Below are 17,382 nucleotides of genomic sequence, written 5' to 3' on the forward strand. Positions count from 1 at the left end.
CTGACCGTCGAAAATTAAAAGTTGTGTGAGAAGTAAAATGAGGTGTGTGGATATCACACCCCTACAAAATAAAATGTAGATACAAGTATAAAGAATCTACGCCAATGTCATCTATTGACCAAATTGTACTACTATCAATTTCACAATTTATTTGCTGAAGTTTTTATTTCGAACTATGAAATATCATAACTTTCATCATATGATCTACATATTGTTGTAGGCCTAATTTACTAAACAATATAAAAAATATAAAGAGAGATGTGTAATTGTAAAGTGTCTGTTATGCCACCACATTATGCCATATTTATAGTAATAGGGACAGTAAATTTCTTACCCTAACAAGATTACAACTCCAATAATATAATATCTAGTCAAAGAGATATCTCATATATGATAGGATTTACACAATCATATTCTTAATCTAATAGGACTGCAACACTCCCTTAAGTGTGTAAATACTCAAGTAAATGGCACATCAGGTCTTCAACGATGAAGTACATTTAATGAAGTTATCAACACAATGAGCGAATACGAGTTTCAAAACAACTGAAGAATGCATGAAAAGTCAAACTCAAGGTGGGAGAAAAACTTATAGACCAAGGATAAAAGAGAAAAGCTCATAAACAAATTGACCCTTAGTTATTCAGCACTCCATGATCTCCACCAACTCCTCATGACACCATCTCGATTCCGCATACCCCTTTGAGAACATGATGACAGCAAGCCTGGACTCTTTGATTGCTTGCTTCAGTTTTTCTGTTACAGGATCCCCTCTAGGCAATTCGTCCTCGTCTAGAAAGACATTGAAATCGTAGTCTTTTAATCTAAGGTAGAAGTGGTCCGTGAAGCCCTTGCGTATTTCGCCTCTATAGCTCAAGAACACGTCGTACTTGCTGCCCGGGTTATCTATCTGTTCACCGATTATGTCTAATCGGAACTACAAAATGGAACCGGGGGCAGATGGTTTTTGAATCGAACTAGCAAAGGAAGTCAACAACACAACCTCTGAACCGCCATCGGCAACTGCTCTTGTCGGCTCCGTTTGCAACTGCTGCATCGTATCTTATGCATCTGCTGGTGAGAGCTTGTAACTGGGTTTTGAATTCCATGCTTTCCCGAAGCTTTCTTTTTCTTTTTGTTAATAATTTCAATGCTTTTCTGCTCTGATTCCTCTGCTTTAATGATTAGCGTTCTTTGTTGCTTTTTTGAAGCCAAACGAAAAGCTCCTTTTGCTTTTCTGTTTTTGCATATTATAATAATATTATTGTTAGTGATAGAGAATAATTTAGATTATAATATATTTATATATGTTTTTATATTGCTTTGTTGATCGCTTTGTATAAATTTACTTGTAACATTTTAAAAAACTTTAACGAAAAGTTTCTGATACTATTCATTTTAACGAAAGATCACATTTTTACACTAAAAGTCAATTATGATATTATTCATTTTACTCTTTATTTTGTCCTTATTGTTAAAACTCAAAGTTTTCAAACCATTTTCATTAGTTTTCCTAACATTTTATGCAATTACTTTGGATTGATTATTACAATTTACATGTTGGCAATTTAGGAAGGGTACTGTTATTAGCACTCCAAAAATCTCATTTTACACTCCTTATAAGTGTATTTTTCTTTCTATTTATAGAAAATTTGGAGTGCCATATGAGATTTTAGGAGTGCTAATAACAATTTTCTTTAGGAAAATGAATCATTTTGATAATCATGCGAATGCTAATGTTAACCCAGTTGAGAATGTTGAAAATGATCATGGTACACTCTAGAAGTATGTCAAAAAGCTCGAAAGAGTGGGAAATGGAAGAAGAGGTACTGTGTTTCAATGCAACTATTGTCAAAATATTTTCAGAGGATCCTACTCTAGGGTCAAGTTTCATTTGTTAAAAATGTACGGGAATGAGATTGTCTCTTGCAACAAGGTTACTAATGAAGCTCTTGCAGAAATGAAAAAGCTAGTTCGAGAATGAGGGACTTTTTCTTTTTATTTTTTAAGTCGTTTGGATGTTCTTTTTAGTTTTTCAAGTTTGAAGACTAATTTAGTTGTTTAGTGGATTATCTTTTTAAAGCGGGAGCCTTGTGCACTGAGTAAGGCTAGCCGACATTCACCTCTCTCAGACCCTGCGTAAAGCGGAAGCCTTGTGCACTGGGTACGACCTTTAGTGGATTATCTTTTTAAATGTTTGAAGTTTATCGAAATAAATTTGAACTTGAATAGTATATTTGAATGCTTATTTTATAATATTTAGATAGATCTATTTATTTATATTATTTTTAATTGTCATATCATTGCCGTATTGTGTCTTCGTTTTTAGAAATTTGATGTATTTCCATATATTGTCGTATCTCCATATTCGTGTCCATGTCCATGCATCATAGTGCCTCAGAGATGGGAGGAAGGAAGACCCATAATCCATCAATGAAACTCTCTCTGAACGCAACCTCCAAGTAGAAGCAAACAAAGAAGATTGTGAGAGTCCCACAAGTGACGCTGCCAATAAAGGCAGATCGAGAGAATGAGCTGGTGCGAAAACCCAAGCCGATAAGCATACCTGAGCTCTACACACATTCTCAACCAATCATTCTTATACTACAAGATGTATTTCAAAGTATTTACATTTTTTAAACGAATGTATAGTTTTAATAACTTATTTGCAAATAAAAATCCAAGAATTAGAGGCTGTGAATGCCAAGTTGTCATCTTAACTTGCAAATTGTTGCTGCCATGAGGTTTGTTATATATTTCTTGACAATTTTTTTCACTGTTCTCGTATATGATAAAATCAGGTATTTATTTACTATTTGAAATTCGAATTTCTTATAAATAGTAAAAATCACCACTGAACTCTTATTTCGATGTAATCATAGAATGTTGTAGCACAATTGAATATTTGCTTGAAAAATGTAGATACAAGTATAAAGAATCCATGCAAATGTCATCTATTGACCAAATTGTACTACTATCAATTTCACAATCTGTTTGCTCAAGTTTTTATTTCGAACTGTGAAATATCATAGCTTTCATTATACAATCTACGTATTGTTGTATGCTTAATTTACTAAACAATATAAAGGGCATAAGGAGAGGGTGTGGCGGCATAGAGAGAAAGAGAGATGTGTAAATGTGAGGTATCTGTTTTGCCATCCCATTATGCCTTTAGTTATAGTAGTAAGGAATGTAAATTCCTTACCCTAATAGGATTACAACTCTAATAGAATAATATCTAGTCAAAGAGATATCTCATATATGATAGGATTTACACAATCACATTCATAATCTAATAGGACTGCAACACTCCCTCTTGAGTGTGTAAATACTCAAGAATGACACATCAGGTCTTCAGCGATGAAGTAAGCACACTTGATGAAGTCGTTGGCACAATGACCGAATGTGAGTTTCAAAACAACGGAAGAATGCATAAAAGGTAAAACTCACAAAACCTCGTTATGGTAAAACCCAAGGTGGGAGAAAAAACTCATAAACTAAGGAGAAAGGTGAGAAGTTGCATTAAGTCAAAACTATACATCTTTTGGATGCAAGTAAAAGAGCTCACAAAGGTATGACGAACCCAAGATGGGTGCCTCGTCAAAACCTAGTTAGGTAACAAAAACCCAGTGGGGAAAATGCTCTTAATCGTAGGCAAAAAAGTACATTAAGATCAAGTGAGTATAATTTTGGATACTTCCGCTGAGTTTGACAAAGTTTCCCAATATGAACGACAAGCATTGCATATGAATAGTTAGGCATACCAATTCCTCAGACAAGTTTCGAGAAAGTAGACTTCAGCAGTGACGTCATGTAAAGGTTGGCAAGGTTGTCTGGGATCGGCTTGCATAACTTCAACCTTCTGATGTTTTGCTGATATGGTGTAGACGCAATATCCTTTGGTGTTGACTTCGTTGATGTATCATGTCTTTGTCGGGTTGATAAATGTGGCATAGTCTTCATAGATCGTCATTAGGACTCAACAATGGATGAAGACATCGCATAAACTTCAAATAAGCTCAACAATAGCTCTTAACCATGTCTCACATGTGGCACAGTGAAGTGAGGTGAGTCTTGGAATGATTTGAATATTCGCAACTAAGGTCATATCATTGAACCCTCAAGATATTGCGGTATCCCTAACGGTAAAGACATAGACATTTGGGGATGTCCCTTGTGCGGGCTTGATAAGCATCTTGCGTCAACATAACAAACAAGGCTAGGATCATTCTAATGATCAATGGGTCGGATCTACTCGAGATGTGTTAGGATTAGCCCAAATCCTTAGTATCTTCAGGGTAGCAAAAAAGCGTCTTTATTACCAATTCAGTGGTTGCATGTAGGCGCAATGCTACATCTTTACTAATAGATCAACATCGAAGGAGATATCATGTCTAACATAATGAGCTAAGTACAACAAAGCATAAAGTTGAGCTCAGATATGGAACTTTATATTCCATAACCTCTTCAAGGGTCTTATTTGCATATAACGTATGGAAGATCATAGGTATACTCAAAAGATAACACATTTGGAGTGTAGTTCGACTGGTAAACCAAAATACTGTCAAAACACAAAACAACGCTTGAACTTCAGGTCAAGGCATAAACGAGTTTTCCTAAGATCCTCATCTCAATTTCCATCTTTAGGTGTTAGGCTGTTTTCTCAAGCTCTTCTAGAGAGTCTTAATGAGATGCATGTCATCAACATAAACTGTGACTCTGGCAATTCGGAATATGACTTCATAGTTTAACACGCAATGGCATAATTCATATCTCTAATTGATCAAATAATCACTTAGACAGGTATACCACATCTACCAGATTGCTTCAATCCGTAAGTAAACGCCTCAAACAAGTTAAGAAGGTGTTCTGTGGTCTAACTATCTAAACCAGTTCATGTAATTCTTTGAGAACTTACATGTCAATCTCCGTATCAATGTTCTTATCGAGAAATACTAACCACATTCATAATTCTACAGTCAATCACAGGACATTTGAGAGAAACATTGTGTCGTAAGCTATGTTATTTCATTCATCTCATTACGTTTCATTTCCCATTTGTAACACAACAGGGTTACCTTGGACAGTGTAGGAATGACAGGTCCAAACACACTTTGGTAAGGAATTTAACCTAGATTGTAATCTTGGTTGTCCAATCAGTTCTATGTTGTCACTAATCAACGGAACGTAATTCGAAATCGTCGCTTTTCATTTATGTCCGTAGCTACCATATAAGTGAAAACAGCATCGATGATAATCTCATTCCAATTCCATATCTCATCCAAACTAGTATACCGGACCAAGAACTTCAAGTCTCAGGAGTAATCCAGATTAATCCCTTGAGGTGGAAATTATTTGAGATGATAATCGATTATGGATTCATGATGTGTCGTGATCTTCCTCTTCTAGGGAAGTGAATCTAATGAACCAAGTGATATGTCGTGCTTCATGCCAAGAACAAATTGATTGAACATTTGCCAAGGTACCAAGTCACCCAACATAGGCAGCCAACACCCTTCAGGAATGCTGACTCAACGTTCGTACTTTGCATGCATGTTTGTAGCTAGTATATGATCTTGTCATTTTAGCTAGATCAAAGGAATGAGTTTGGACCAACATTCTGAAAGTTAGAATACGTAACACATACTTATCACACTTGTGTGGCTATAAGACATAGTGGGCAACGTCCACACAAATCTACATTGTTCTACATTAACTTTGACATTCTTATCTCCCTCTAATAGTGAGAAGACTATCTCCTTAAAGTGACAATTCACAAAATGAGTGGTAAGGAGATTGCATGCAAGGGTTGTAAAGAGCTAGTGTGAAGGAAAATCATAATCGACAATGATTTACATCATTCTTTGAGGAACCATGTTGGTACGTTGGTGTGGTGCAAACTTGGCACATGGAATGCGCACCTAAATGTGTAAGTATGAAATGTCAAGTTTGTACCTAGTAACCAACTATGACGTCGAATAGGTTGGGTGGCAATGGCCTTAAAGCAGATCAACATAGTTGTGTACATGATTGCATAGCTTTAGAAACCAACAGCTTGGTGGGTTCACCAAGGTCCAGTGATCAATTAACTTGCGCTTTATGATCACTTTGCAAGGCTGTTTTAGGGTGAACATGAGAATTCAATGTCCAATTCTAAACCCCAAAAAACAAATGCAATACTTCTAAAAAACCTTCGATATAAACTTTATGGTATTATCTAGTCTTCTAAACTTTATAGGATAATTTGGGTGGCGGTGCCTTAAAATCGGCCAGGAGGTTTAGCAGCAGTGAGTGTGGACAAACATGTGACCAGTTTTTCGATTCATCAGCCAAAACCATAAGTATTTATATTGCCCACATTTTGGTTAGATTAGTCCACATATATTCCCTTGAATACACTGTGAAAAAAAAGGGCCATTTCATATCTTTGCTAGGGATGATTTAGAAAATCAAATTTCCCAAATGAATAAGCTTGGCAAAGTGTGCGCTTGTAAACACAAGATCCTTACTTTGGGCAAGGAGATGTGTCGTGGAATCATTGTTCGACCTAAGTATACCAAACAGTTGTGCCATGGCAAGTAAACTGCTCAAATCACCCGACTTTAAGCTAGCCACACATGGCATATCCCAGTGGGAAGGTAGCTTATTGGCCCTAAAATAAAGCTTTAGGCTTATTTTAGGGGTGATGCAAAGACATTCCACTCTATGTTTCATCAGTGGTTTCATTCATGATCATTGTTCTCTCGAATATCCTAAAGACTCAACGATGTTCTTCAGGAATGAGGAGAACATAAGGTCTCTTAAATGGTAATGTAGTACCATTTATATAACGAGAAGCGTGCCAATGCTCCTAATCAGGTTGGATAAACTTGAAGTTGTTGTTAGAGATGCGATTTAGGTATAAGTTAGTGTGCGTAGTGTCGCATTCATCCAGACAACTAATTTTCCCACATTCATACCTAATCACGTTTTTAATTGAATTTGGTTAGAAACATTATTCAATTAACTTATATTTGAGGACAATATCGATAAGATTATCCACAAAGTAAACCAAAGGTACTAAAGAAATTCTCCCAACAAGGTCATCCATGTCAAAATTTTGGAGCAAAATCAGTCTCACATGTTGATTACTAGAATGGTACTCCTTAACGACATTGGTAGGCACATGAAGAGGTGCATAACCAATGAATCTATTCCACCAAAATGGAAGTAGATTCTGCAAGGTTGAGGTTCGGGAACAATATCCCTTATTCTTGAAGTTTTAGGTCTTAGATGCCAAGGATCACACTTTGAGTTGTGATGCCACACCTTGACAGGCCAACTGGGGGCAGATGGAGATGGCCTTCCATGAACAGTTTTACGAATAGAATCAGAAATGACTATCAATGACCTGGTTGAAGTCAAACAATACGACCATGAGTCCACAGAGGATTTCATGATAAGGTTCAGAAAGACAAGAATGAGATACCAATTCCCTGTTAACTAAGCGCAGCTTATATCAATTGCTCAAAGGGCTTTGAGATTACCTCTAAGGAAAAGGTTCTATGATACGCAATTCAACGAGTTACAGGAGTTGGTAATCGCTGCCACCAAGTATGAAAGGTTGCTGCTAGAAGAATAGCAAGTGAAGCATACTTCCAAGGCTCATTCCTTTTACAAAAAAAAAAGCAGCAATTCATCGTGTGGAGGTGGAAGAAGCAAGGCCAGAGCATGAAGATGGCCATGATAGAGAGGAAATTGATGTTTGTGCTGCTAAAATGACCACGCCTTTCAAACCATTGACAGTAAAAGGGTTGGTTCAACCCATCAAAGACCAAAAAATCGTAATGAATGATGGAGGGTTCGTTCCTATGAAACCTCCCAAGTACTAGAGTTATTCATTTGATTTGGCCAAAGCACCTGAGATCTATGAAGAACTGGTGCGGGCAAGAGTAATTGTGCCCGACAGTACTAAAAAGATACCCAAACCAGAAGAGCTAAGGGGGAATAAGTATTGCAAGTTGCATTATACCTTCAACCATTCCATAGCCAATTGTGTCAAGTTCAGAGATTGGATACAAAACCTTATAGTGAAGGGAAAGTTGTTGCTTGACAAACCCCAAGCCAGTATGATGGTTGATACAAACCCTTTCCCGGAAGCCCCTATCAACGCGATCAACCTAAGTTGGGGGTCATCATTTGTTGCGAAAGAAGAGGCAGATAGATCCCATGTTACCCCAATACCTCCATGTCAACAATAATAGTACCAGAAGAAGGACCAAGTGATCATGATCAGGTCCTGAAATTGGTATTAGTAGAGGAAGCAGAAAAGAAAGTAAAGAGGAGGCAAGGAATTGCCCGAATATATAAACATGAGGTTTTCTTTTCAACTGAAGAAAGCCCAACTCATGAGGTGTTAAAAAGAAAAAAAAAATGTTTTAGTTTAGACAGTTCCATGAGCAAGGCAAGCAGAGGTAAGACACATGTTCATTCTGATAAAAAGAAGGGTTACAAGTGATCCTAGTTTAACAGATTTACATCTTCACTCTGAGTAATTATTCGGGAATGATAAGTCTGCATGATTGCAAAAATTCTACTAGGTTCAGCCAGAACAGTGTTACTATTAACAAGTTGAGACCTAGTGTGTTCTAGCTCTAAGTTTGACTTCTTCACTTCTTCAATTTGATGTTTAAGGGTGCCAAGAAGAGTTGTTTACTCAGCTTTAAGAGCAACAAGCTGTTCTTCTAGCTTCTGGATTTCAGGAGTTATTACTCTAATCTTTTCTTTTGTCAGCAAGCCCTCATCCATCAACTGTGCAACCTGAGCAGAAGTACTTAATTATTTCTCCTTGAAGCATCTTACACGATTGGCTTGTCTCTCAGCTTTCTGATGTTGATCCCTGAGAGCCTTCAAGTTCTCAAAGAAAGATAGGAAGGAATCATGTTGGGTTTTGGATAGCTGGCCGGCTTTGAAAAGCTATATCGTAACCTTTTATATGTCATGAAGAGCCTTAAGGCTGAACGAAGCTGAGAAATCCTTCCTCACCCATTCTTAGAAAGCTACGCGTTGCTTTTGAAAGTCGGAAGGTTCAGAAGAACGATTTGAAGATTTTAGCCTTGTCTCAAGTTGCCCCGAATTCTTCAAAAAGTTCGGGCAAGTCAGTAGTTGTCGAAAATGAAAAAGAAGGGGGAGGGGTTCGTACTCCAGTTTCTTCTGATGGAGTAGTGACCACTGATGAGGCCAGATCTCTAGTTTCGGTCCCGGTCCTCTCAATTCCAGGGAGGGAAATCCCTGTATCTTTAGAAGTTGAAGAAGGCCGGGGGAACTCTGTCTTATGCACCAAACGTGGGGAGATTTACCAGAAGCCTCTCCTAGGGCTTGCTGCAAGAACTAAAGAAAGAAAGACAGTTTAAGGTAGAGATAAGCTTTGGGAAGAAGAAATATGCATGAATGGGTCCTAGGGTTTTAAAAGGAAGAGTATCAGTTCCTGTTGGAGGAGGAGAATCACTACCACCAACAGAGGAAGAAAAAGTTGTGCCCGAACCTTCACCAACGCCCTAAGAGCATCCAGAGATTGCAGCAGTTGTTAGTAAACAGGTTATGAGAAGAAAATAGAAAGAGAAGATGCCTCCATACTTGAGTATGAGGAAAAGAAGGAGGTTCATCGGTAGTAGCTATCGGGCAAGGAAGCACCTGCAAGATAGCTACCATTGGGGTCATAGGAATCTCAGAGGCTACATGTTCTTCAAGTGTCACCACTGATGGTCGTTGTGATTCATGTATTGGAGATGGCTGGAGAAAAGATAAATAAAAAGTTAATATGGGCACAGTGTATAGAAGTTCAATGTCAGGATAATTGCTCACCAAACTGTTTTCCTCATCCACAAAATGCAACATGACTCCTGTTGCTGGATTAAATTGAGAAGCTGGAGTTGCCTCCAGGGCAGAAGGAGAAATAGAAGACTTTAGAGGTGAACCTTGGCTAGGCAAAGGCGCAGATACCCTAACCTGGATAAAAGAGAGGAAGAGAAAGTTCGATCATCTGTTCCAGAGACTATAAAGTTATTCAAGATTCAAGAATGAGGGAAATGCACTTCCGAAGGATTAGCCCGAGGAAGAGATACACTTGTTTTTTGGGCAAATGATAAAGAGGCCTTGGGCGGAAGAATCTTTTCTTCCTTTACGACCTAAATCAAGCAATCATGTTCAAATTTTAAGAAAAGCAAGGGAGATTATGCAAATAAAAATACAAGCAAATACCTCAAGCTCCCTGAGGGTGACATTCTGTAGATCTTCATCTTTTTGATGCATTTCAGCTCCTAGTGGATCCTCCCTGGATGCAATAGTTGGTCTCTTGGAGGCCTGAGGTTCTGATTTCAAAGAGAACAGGGACAATTAGATAAGGAAGAAGGGTGGCAGTTTGATAAAGGAAAGTATAAAACTTACTTGAAGACTTTTGCTTCTTTATGCCTGCCTTAGAAAATGGAACCAATGAGGTTGAAGACTTGGAAGCTTGGATAGTCCTTGATCTCTTACTCTTTCTGGTGGGGATTTGCCGTTTAGGTTTGGGTGGTAATGCAGGTTCAGATTTTGAGGTCTCGACCACAACTACTTTTCTCTGCTTAGGCGCTCTGATGTTTGCCTTGGGTACGTCTTCAGCTTCTGAATCTCCAAAAGATTCTGAAACATCTCCACCTTCTCCAGTTTCTCGTCTTTGAGCCTCTACTGCAGCTCCATGAAGAACTGCGGCATCAGCTGAATCATCATCTGATTCAATGGATGTTAATTCAACATCTACTTGAGCTGCAGGATCAAGAAAAATGATACTTAAATAACTTCGAAGGAAGACAGAGTCGAGTCAGGGAGAGAAATACCTATCAAGAGTAACCGGTTCTTCTGTTGAATCATTTTCTTCTAGTTTTCAAGTTCACCCGAACTTGGGTATGACTTGAGGGAAAGTTGGCTAAAAAGACGGTCGTGAGTTTCTCGCAAATCTCCTCCATATTTCTTAGTCCATTTGGCTTCCCACCAGGTGGAGAAAAGTGAAGTACATTTGAAGTTAAGAACTATATACTTTCAGGCAGCCTAATTCATAACTTCAAAACTTCGTCGGGCTGCTCAAAAGGTCACCTTTGAAGGGGATAGTGACCGAAAGGAAGTGCCATAGTGAACAGAATAAAAGAATGGGATAGGAATGGCTTGCCTAAAGCCTAATTGCCTGCTACAAAAATTAGGGTGATATACTTCCAACCCACGATCATAGCGGTTGCCACGAACTCCCCAGGCTATGTCTCTTGGTTGAATACAACTGATGAATTTCTCCCTGAAAAATGAGGTGGCATCTTCCCTGGGAACGTCTTGGAAGGCTTGGTCCGAGAACCAAGGATATCTCCTCAAAACTGAAGCGCTCCTCCAAGTATGATCGGGTTCTACAAACTTTGAAGAAATAAAAACAGGCGAAAGTAGAGTGATCTGTAGGAGCGGCTTCAGCTAATATTCGGGCAGGGGCCACACCTTCTGGAAATTCTAAGTTAACAGCCCAAAATTATGGAAAATACCATTGGAGCCATATTTGGATCATCCATATGGGTCCATTCAGATTGGTTTCAAATGGCTCGCCTTGAGTCATTTCAAAGAGGAGATGATAAAGATGAGAAAGAAGAAATTGACCTGTGGCTACATCATCAAAGTTGTGGAGGGCTTCCACTAAAGGGATCCATTCAACCTTCACCCATTTAGATTTATTTGGGAAAACATGCTTGTTGAGCCAATATAAAAGGAAGTACATATGTTCTTGATCTTTATTGGCATGAAGAATCTGCACCAAAATTCTCCTTTACAAAAGGGATGAATCCCTTGAAAGAGGTCCCGTAACTCTTAAAAGTCGCAGAGTTATATTTTAATCGGAGAAAAGATGCGGAGGAATCAGAGCTTTCAGCAATTGAAGAGGAAGAGGGAACCCAGTCTTAGGTAACATCTACAATCTTGCCCGATGGTCTTAGCCTGAAGACTTGGGCCATATCTAGAATAGTTAGAGACATGGGACCATGCAAAAATAAAAAGTATTTGTGCTCAAGTTCCAGAAAAGAAGAGAAGTAGTAAGCAGTTCGGGCTTGGGAATAATGGTAGTTTTTGAAAGCATTATTAGTTCATAAATACCATTGTTCATCCATTTTTTCTTGAAGGTTGGTTCTAGTTCATCAATCCACTGAGTCCAAGCTGGGTCGTTCATTAGAGGAAAGCCACGACGATATGATGACCACTTAGATGAAGAGATGCCCGACTTGGCCAAGAAAGGATTTGGGGTAAACCAGTTACCCCTGGGCATATTACTCTCTTTACCCAGTTACCCCTGGGCATATTACTCTCTATCACAGCAGGGACGCGAGAAATCCATGCAGGACCCTACGATTGTACCCCGTGTGCTTCAAAGAAAAGTTCAGAGTACAAACCTACCCGAGGGCGATGCAATCCGTTGAGTAAGCGGCGTAAAGTAGCGATGCCTTCACCAGATTCGTATGATAGCTGGACTTGGTCGGATCCTGAAGCCATTTGATAAGTTTGGAAGAGGCGTGACAAGAAGGTGATGAGGGCAGAAGATATAGGGCGAAGAGCAAAAGGAAGTCTGAAAATTTGGAAGAAGTGAAATATCTGGGAAGGTAGGAAATCGAAAAATGGGGGATTTCGTATTAGGGATAGCTGATGATTTGTGGGTTAGTAAAAAGATCGCAGGTAAGTGATGATTGTTTTTTAAAAGGGTACAAGTCCCAAGTAAAGACATGGGTATGAAGGGCAGCTATTCAATCAATATTGGCGCCTGGAATTCCAACCTGAATATTAATTGAAGGGGGCATTGTTTGGGTTAAAACTTGAACTTTGGGCTCAAAAGGGGGTTAGCCCAAAAGAAGATCCAAAAGGAAGGAAGCCAAAGCCCAGAAGAAGGAAGAAGCCCTTTTCCCGACTAAGTGCAGATCACTTAAGCCACTTGCTCACCTACCTAGAGATCAAGTGGTGTAGACTAGCCAGCTAATCAGCCCAAAAGTACTTTATAATGGCAGTACAAGTAAAAATCTGATGAGTCACTACCTTTCAGCTGCATTCAGGCAAGATTAATGCTGCAGGCAGCCAAGCCAAATCGTCTATAAAAAGAGAAAGAGAAATCAGAAATAGGGACACTCAAACAAACAAACAAATACACAAACTCTGCTCAAGCCAGATGTGCATACGAAGCTGTAGTCAGAACCAAGCCTTCATCCTTTTCAGGATCAACTTTCACCAAAAAGCCTTTGTAAAAGCTCTGCTACCCTGTCTAAATCTTGCTGTAGTATCGATTCCCATTTGTAAACTCATCCCCCAGTCTCCCCTTCTAGCACTCAAACCCTTTGTAAATCACAAAGAGAGGAAGTTGCAAGACGATCAGCCTTACCTGACAAGGTGAAACCTTGCCCGACCCTCTTTGTTTTATCTTTTCATTCATAAATCTATTAATATGATGTATACTTCCATCTACATCTAAGTTATTTCTAGCAAGTTTATGATTAAAAGACTTCTAAGTTCTAACCTTTTGGGCATACAAGATTGATCAATTAAAAGTCCTTGGTCTCAAGGCATAAAAAAGAACTTTATGTGGACTTAACCCATCCACGACAGTCCTTGATAACAAGAAGTTCAAAGTTACTTGGGGCGCAAGTAATCAGCCTATTTCTCAGTTTTACTTTTGTTATATTATGATTGCCATAGAACGCTTGAGTATAGAATTAACTCTGATGGGAAGCCTCAAGGCCTATACCTAAGGCCTTACAAAGGCACCTATTTGGGTTTATTCTGCTCTTCGGGCTCGGGTGATTAAGTATAATAGTTATAATACTTCCACAACAATGAAACAACCACTATATGTTCGAGTACTAAGTTAGTTTTGATTGTGAGCCTCAAGGCCTACACCTAAGGCCCCACAAAGGCACATTTCATAGCTAATTTTGTCTCTCGGGCATATACAATTAAACTAAACATACATCTGTCATGCTAAAGATGACAGTGGCATGCCTGAACACTTAAAGTTAATTTTGATTGTGAGCCTCAAGGCCTACACCTAAGGCGCCACAAAGGCACCTTTCATAATTAACTCTATCCTTTTCTTACAGCCCGCCAATAAGCAGAAGCCCGATAGACAATATCAACCGGCGCCAACCTCTTGGGGAGCTGTGTGCTCGTTGGCCAGGAAACGTCCCCAGTGGAAATTCCTCCAGACGAACAAAGGTGTTCTTATAGTCCTGACACTCACCCCCTTTCACACTTACATGTGATTGAGGTATACACTTCATGTTCTTTATTTAGTGCTGACCAAAAAAGGAGTTTCAACACCTTTTAGCTATTGAAAGTTATAGTGAACAGCTCTTCTCTCTCTTGATAGTTGTGATAGAATAACTTGATGTACGCCAATGTAAGTGCTGTGAAATCTGTATGAATCAATTTTTTGATTGATTGTGTTATATTGTTTTAAACTAATTAAGCACAAGATTTGCTGTTTGAATGATCACTTAAAATCTTTTGCATGTACTATTTGTATGATATCTTGGGATGGATCAAGTACTCTTTCTTTTTGGCTTTGTAGATGAATATGCACCTCTCAATTCAGGAAGGCCATATTTGTAACATGGAAGAATGATAGAAGAAATGGAGAGCAAGCTGAGAAATTCACTCGATCAGGTACCGTGCTTCCTTGCATGCTCACTTACGTTTCTTCATCCTACTTTATAGTTCCGACTACACAATGTTTTGTCAAGTTATGGAACTAAGAGCCATCCATGACCTCTGAAAGCATTGGATCACCACGTATTAGATGTCTCACCGGCACTTGAGCCATTGCGCAGTTGTGACTAAACAGTAAGGTTTACAATGGGCTTCATATATTTATCCTTGGAATTCAAATTGTCATTGATCTGATGGTTTGCACTTTACGACCACCATCTGAAGTAGTGATGAGACTGCCTGACAACTGATGAGGCATATATTCTATGGCACTCACCAGGTGTTGGTTGTCAAACTTGCTTCACTAAGTGATTAGGGTTCTGGTGTACTTTGAATGTCATTATCTAGATTGTGAAATGTTCTTTCGTTTTGAGTTGTAACACTTGGCGGCCTTGTGCTATTGCACAGTGGAGAAGATGACGGGTTTGTCAATCGAAAAACGCCTTATGGATTTTTTATTTTCATATTCATTATCAAGTGTTTTCTTCTGTTAGTAAAATCATATTAGCCATTAACCCTAAACCCTACATAATACGACGCCCAGCCAAAATAACAAACCCTAGCTAAATCAGTCAAGTAGGAAGCACATGCCATCACCAGCTCTTCATTCTTCTCTGGAGAAAGCAGTAACATGTCCGAATATGATTGCACCGGTTGTTGTTGCTGTACGGCTCACCCACAGCATCATGAATGGACATTGAAGCGGGAGTAGAAATACGATCATCAGCCACCAATTTATCATCAATTTTTCTTGGAGTCGTCTTCTTGCCTTTTGATTGCATTGCAGTATCATCACAGTCGCCGCCACCATCATTAGCCTTAAACTTTCTCTTCTTCTTCTCCGTGGTCCTATCGCTCTTTCTGAGTTGGCAGAGCAAAACTAGCTCATCACCATCATTGCCAACAGCAGATGGATAGTCTTTGTGGCTGTATTCATACATAATCCAGGAACCTCTTGACGAGATGTCGATTTGCTGCTCTTGTGGTGAAATCTTTTGGCATAGCCCAAACCAAAGATGTTTCCATCCTTGGGATGAGCAGCTTCAACGTCAGTGGCGCCTGTCTCTCCATGCCAGGACCAATTTTTGCCTGTCTTGCGACCGATGCGGGTGCCCTTGATCTTGAACGTGGTGAAGAAATACAAGGCTTCACCATCCCTCCTGTAAGGTGTCTCCTTCAAATTTTCCACGGCTCAGCGGCTGTGGTTCCATAAAGGTTGAGCCTTGGCACAAGTTGCTGACAAGAGACGGGCAATGGCTTCCCGAAAACCATGTTACAGAGAGTAGCCTACGCACAGTTGGTGACTTTTATGATGGCATTTATGATGATCAGTTTCTCTTTATTTGCAATGGTATGCAGGCCCTCGTTGCGCTTAAGAACCTTCTGCAACTCAGGACAACTGCAGCTCTCGAGCCTCTCGTTTTAAGAACTTTTGTGGGTTGGATGGTGCCTTGGAGATATTGAGGCAGCGACTGCAGGGTTTAATGGTGGTGGAAGACCACGGAGATTATGCTATGGCTGTGCAAAGCATCCGCAATGAAGTGCATCGGAATTTTTATAGAAAGCTGGAAGAGGTGGCTGCTAAACTTGTTTTGGGTAGCAATCTGTTTAGTAATTTACTTTTGGTCTTAACTACCATCGTATTATTTTCTTTAACCTAGCGTCTTATGGAAATGACAGGTAAAGCAAAAGGATGGCCAGGAAGACTAAAATGTATCTGTGAGTCTTCAAGCCTAAAAAATGATGGACTGCGGTAACGAAGCCACCAGCTGGTTCCTTTTAAAAAAAATAAAAAAAAATAAAAAAATAAAGGATAGGTAACACGGGTTACCACATGATGCAAACTCAATCCTTAACCAACATTACATGCTTGGGTACGTCTGGTGTGCTTGTAATTTATGTAATGCACTTGATCTTGGATCTGTACATAGAGAACAGTTCGAAACCTGGTCTCTTTCACCATAAGGGAAACTAGGGTAGGCTTTGGTTGTAACTTGTAGTCATAGATTGATAGGTGAAACTTAATGGATAGAAATGTTATATGTTATACGATCTTCTTGGAAAATGAATTTATCTTGGCAGTCAGCTTATCCAAGCATCTTCGGTGAAAATGAAGTTTACTAATTGACGATTAGAAAACTAGTTTATATGCCTGTGTAAGATTAGTGGGGATGAACACACTATGATTGCGTGATGGAAGTTAAATTTTTGCTCAGTAACTAATAACCCATGTCTCTTGGGGAATGGGGAGGAGTAGTTTAACTCCTTAGAAGCTTTCTTTAACTTATCAACGTACGATAATTCCATATTCTCACAGAAACTGCATGTAGAAGCAACAAAGAAAGTTTTGAAGTGATAATTCTACACTTTGATATAAGAGTAAGACTCTTCCATGAATGAAGTAGGTGGATAGTTCTTGCTGAATTGTTAAATAGCAATTTTTCTCTTTTGTACCTAAAAACACGGACTATCGTTACATGATTGATTGTTGGATTTCATTTGAAAACTTAAAGTTTAACCTTTGGATATGATGCTACTATTTGGGCTGGATCTGTCCCTCGCACAGCTTCCAGGAGCTCTGCTCGTCGGGCAAGGTTTGCTGCTTAGTGTGCTGCAATATGAACTTGTTTGTTTGAATGGTGCCTTTGTAGGGCC

General features: G+C 39.1%; 1 long non-coding RNA gene across 1 annotated transcript in view; it reads left to right on the forward strand.

Annotated features, from left to right (window-relative positions):
* The first annotated feature begins 949 nt into the window (after positions 1 to 949).
* LOC126585086 (uncharacterized) overlaps positions 950 to 17,382 on the forward strand; it is a 28,391-nt gene continuing 11,958 nt past the window's right edge. Inside the window, exon 1 of the long non-coding RNA XR_007610305.1 lies at positions 950 to 2,651. This is a non-coding gene — a long non-coding RNA (uncharacterized LOC126585086). The remainder of the gene's footprint in view (positions 2,652 to 17,382) is intronic.

This window comes from Malus sylvestris, chromosome 10 (assembly GCF_916048215.2).
Source record: "Malus sylvestris chromosome 10, drMalSylv7.2, whole genome shotgun sequence".
NCBI classification, from domain to species: domain Eukaryota; kingdom Viridiplantae; phylum Streptophyta; class Magnoliopsida; order Rosales; family Rosaceae; genus Malus; species Malus sylvestris.